Genomic DNA, 5,453 nt, shown 5'->3' on the forward strand with positions numbered 1-5,453 from the left:
GCAATTCCCATCAAAATTCCTATGACATTTTTTAAAGAAATGGAACAAAAAATCATCAGATTTATATGGAACTATAAAAAACCCGAATAGCCAAAACAATCCTAAGGAAAAAGAATGAAGCTGGGGGGGCATTACAATACCTGACTTTAAACTATATTAATAGGGCCACGATAATCAAAACAGCATGGTATTGGCAGAAAAATAGACACTCAGACCAATGGAACAGAATAGAAAGCCCAGAAATAAAACCACATATATATGGTCAAATAATTTTCGATAAAGGGGCCAACAACACACAATGGAGAAAAGAAATCCTCTTCAACAAATGGTGTTGGGAAAACTGGAAAGCCACATGCAAAAGAATGAAACTCGACTACAGCCTATCCCTGTGTACTAAAATTAATTCAAAATGGATCAAAGACCTAAATATAAGACCTGAAACAATAAAGTACATAGAAGAAGACATAGGTACTCAACTCATGGACCTGGGTTTTAAAGAACATTTTATGAACTTGACTCCAATGTCAAGAGAAGTGAAGGCAAAGATAAATGAATGGGACTACATCAGAATAAAAAGTTTTTGCTCAGCAAGAGAAACTGATATCAAAATAAACAGACAGCCAACTAAATGGGAAATGTTATTTTCAAACAACAGCTCAGATAAGGGCCTAATATCCAAAATTTACAAAGAACTCATAAAACTCAACAACAAACAAACAAACAATCCAATAAAAAAAATGGGAAGAGGACATGAACAGACACTTCTCCCAGGAAGAAATACAAATGGCCAACAGATATATGAAAAGATGCTCATCTTCTTTAGTTATTAGAGAAATGCAAATCAAAACTGCAATGAGATACCACCTCACCCCTGTTAGATTAGCTATTATCAACAAGACAGGTAATAGCAAATGTTGGAGAGGCTGCGGAGAAAAGGGAACTCTCATCCACTGTTGGTGGGAATGTAAAGTAGTACAACCATTATGGAGGAAAGTATAGTGGTTCCTCAAAAAACTGCAAATAAAACTACCTTATGACCCAGCAATCCCTCTACTGGGTATATACCCCCAAAACTCAGAAACATTGATACGTAAAGACACATGTAGCCCCATGTTCATTGCAGCACTGTTCACAGTGGCCAAGACATGGAAACAACCAAAAAGCCCTTCAATAGAAGACTGGATAAAGAAGAAGTGGCACATATACACTATGGAATACTACTCAGCCATAAGAAATGATGACATCAGATCATTTACAGCAAAATGGTGGGATCTTGATAACATTATAAGGAGTGAAATAAGTAAATCAGAAAAAAACAAGAACTACATGATTTCATACATTGGTGGAACATAAAAATGAGACTAAGAGACATGGACAAGAGTGTGGTGGTTACCAGGGGTGGGGGGAGGGAGGACGCAGGAGGGAAGGAGGGAGAGAGTTAGCGGGAGGGGGAGGGGCACAGAGAACTAGATAGAGGGTGATGGAGGACAATCTGACTCTGGGCGAGGGGTATGCAACATAATTTAATGACAAGATAACCTAGACATGTTTTCTTTGAATATATGTACCCTGATTTATTAATGTCATCCCATTAACATTAATAAAAATTTATTTAAAAAAAAATAAATAGTTTACACACACACACACACACAAAAAGGCACTAAACTGAAGGCTTTCCCCCTTAAATCAGGAACAAGACAGGGTTGTCCACTCTCTCCACTCTTATTTAATGTGGTACTAGAGGTTCTAGCCAGAACAATCCGACAAGACAAAGAAATAAAAGGCATCCATATGGGAAAAGAAGAAGTAAAGGTATCACTTTTTGCATAAGATATGATCCAATACATCAAAAACCCCAAAGAATCCACAAAAAGACTACTAGAAACAATAAGCCAATACAGTAAGGTCGCAAGATACAAAATTAACATACAGAAGTCAATGGCCTTTCTATATGCCAACAATGAAACAATTGAGAACGAACTCAAAAGAATAATCCTCTTCATGATTGCAACAAAAAAAATAAAATACTTAGGAATAAACATAACAAAGAATGTAAAGGACTTATATAATGAAAACTATAAACCATTGTTAAGAGAAATCGAAAAAGATATAATGAGATGGAAGAATACACCTTGTTCTTGGTTAGGAAGAATAAATATAATCAAGATGGCCATATTACACAAAGCAATATACAAATTTAATGCAATTCCCATCAAAATTCCAATGATATTTTTTAAAGAAATAGAGCAAAAAATCATCAGATTTATATGGAACTATAAAAAACCCCGAATAGCCAAAGCAATCCTAAAGAAAAAGAATGAAGCTGGGGGCATTATAATACCTGACTTCAAACTATATTATAGGGCCACGACAATCAAAACAGCATGGTATTGGCAGAAAAATAGACACTCAGACCAATGGAACAGAATAGAAAGCCCAGAAATAAAACCACATATATATAATCAAATAATTTTTGATAAAGGGGCCAACAACACACAATGGAGAAAAAAAAAGCCTCTTCAATAAATGGTGCTGGGAAAACTGGAAAGCCACATGCAAGAGAATGAAACTAGACTACAGTTTGTCCCCCTGTACTAAAATTAACTCAAAATGGATCAAAGATCTAAACATAAGACCTGAAACAATTAAGTACATAGAAGAAGACATAGGTACTCAACTCATGGACCTGGGTTTTAAAGAGCATTTTATGAATTTGACTCCAAAGGCAAGAGAAGTGAAGGCAAAAAATTAATGAATGGGACTACATCAGACTAAAGTTTTGCTCAGCAAGAGAAACTGATAACAAAGTAAACCGAAAGCCAACTAACAGGGAAATGATATTTTCAAACAACAGCCTCAGATAAGGGCATAGTATCCAAAATATACAAAGAACTCATAAACTCAACAAAAACAAACAAACAATCCAATACAAAAATGGGAAGAGACATGAACATGACACTTCTCCCAGGAAGAAATACAAATGGCCAACAGATATATGAAAAGATGCTCATCTTCTTTAGTATTAGAGAATGCAAATCAAAACTGCAATGAGATACCACCGTCACACCCTGTTAGATTAGCTATTATCACAAGACAGGTAATAGCAAATGTTGGAGAGGCTGTGTGAGAAAAGGAACCCTCATCCACTGTTGGTGGGAATGTAAAGTAGTACAACCATTATGGAAGAAAGTATGGTGGTTCCTCAAAAAACTGCAAATAGAACTACCTTTTTACCCAGCAATCCCTCTACTGGGTATATACTCCCAAAACTCAGAAACATGATATGTAAGATACATGCAGCTCCATGTTCATTGCAAGCATTGTTCACAGTGGCCAGGACATGAAACAACCAAAAGCCCCGTCAATAAGATGACTGGATAAAGAAGATGTGGCACATATACACTATGGAATACTACTCAGCCATAAGAAATGATGACATCGGACCATTTACAGCAAAATGGTGGGATCTTGATAACATTATACGAAGTGAAATAAGTAAATCAGAAAAAACGAGGAATTGTGTTATTTCATACATAGGTGGGACATAAAAATGAGACTAAGAGACATTGATAAGAGTGTGGTGGTTACGGAGGGGGGGAGAGGAAAAGGGCGAGGGGGAGGGACACAAAGGAAACTAGATAGAAAGTGATGGAGGACAATCTGACTTTGGGTGATGGGTATGCAACATAGTTGATTGACAAGATAACCTGGACATGTATCTTTGAACATATGTATCCCAATTTATTGATGTCACCCTAGTAAAATTAATAAAAAAAATAGAAAAAAAATTTTGTTCCCCATTGTAATGGGTATTTGAGCTGAATATGCACCCCTCTCAATTCATAAGTTGAATTACTAATCCCCTTTAACTCAGAATGTGACTATATTTGGAGATAGGTCTTTAAAGAGGTAAGTAAGTTAAAATGAGAACCCTAATCCAATATGACTAGTGTCTATAAAAAGAAGAAAGTAGGGTATAGACAGACATATGCAGGGAGAAGACCATGTGAAGACACAGCAGAAAGACGGCCATCTCCAAGTCACACAGAGAGGCCACAGAAGAAAACAACCCGACCAACACCTTGATCTAGGACTTCCATTCCATAGAACTGTGAGACAATAAACTTCTGTGGTTTAAGCCCCCCAGTCTGTGCAACTTTTTTATAGCAGCCTTAGTGAACTAATGCAAATGGCATGTAAATATTCTATAAATGGGAAGACTCCCTCCACATAAACTTCTTACCTTAAAACACTATGATGTTATGCTCTTCTTTTAATGTAAATACATAGGGTTTTATTTATATTATGGGCTAAATATTTTAACCCCAGAACTTACCATCATGCATTTATTATACTTTTTTCTTATGATCATATAGAAAAAAGATGTTTTGTAATACAAGAACTTTGTAATTTGAAGACTTTGAAAGATATAACATTTAGGAAAGGAACAAATAGATGGTTTTTCAAAATATAACAAGCACTAGAATTTATAATTAGCTGTGCTAAATGCTCTACATACATTATGTCATTTAGTCATCACTACAATATTAGGTAATATTATTCCTCTACCATCTTCTGTATGAGAATACTGTAGGCATAAAGAGGGTAAGTAACATGCCCAATGTACAGAATCAAAATTTAACACCAGGCAGTCTATTAAGAACCCACTCCTCTAAGCACTACATTCCTTGATTCAAAACACATATAAACAAAGTGTTTAGCACAGTCCTTGCTGGGCACACAGTAATTATCAAATGCTAGTTGCTTTTTTCCCATTTTAAAGACATACTTGGCACAATGAAAAAATTCATTACCAGATGAACAACATGCTGATATTATGCATCATGTGTCAGGATCTGAAAATGTGTTTCTTTAGAAATTTTAAACCCCAAATTACAGTGGGTACCCTACTCAAAAAATGGCAACATAATGGAATTACAAAGTAATATTTTTTATGTTGACCAGTAAGAATTTATTTACAGAATGGTGTTCATTTGCAACCACTATTGAAAAAGAATTTTTTTAAGCAAGAGAGATAGAGACAGAGAGAGGGACAGATAGGGTCAGACAGATAGGAAGAGAGAGTGATGAGAAGCATCAATGTGCCTTGGGGGGGGGACTCCAGTAGAGCGAGTGACCACTTGCTCAAATCAGAGAACTTGGGCTCAAGCTAGTGACATTGGGCTTCAAGCCAGTGACCTTGGGGCTCAAGTTTGCGACTATTGAGTCATGTCTATGATCTTACACTCAAGTCGGTGACCCTGAACTCAAGCCAGAGGAGCCCGCACTCAAGCTGGCATCTACTGCACCCTAGTTCGATGCTCTATCCATTGCACCACCACCTGGTCAGCTGAAAAAGAATTTTCTTAAATCTGTTTTTTTTTTCCTCCATTGAGAGACATAACGAGTTTCTGAAATAGTAGGCCAGAGTAATAATTTTTTATTATTGAGAA

The sequence above is a fragment of the Saccopteryx bilineata genome, chromosome 3, assembly GCF_036850765.1.
Source record: "Saccopteryx bilineata isolate mSacBil1 chromosome 3, mSacBil1_pri_phased_curated, whole genome shotgun sequence".
Taxonomy (NCBI): Eukaryota; Metazoa; Chordata; class Mammalia; order Chiroptera; family Emballonuridae; genus Saccopteryx; species Saccopteryx bilineata.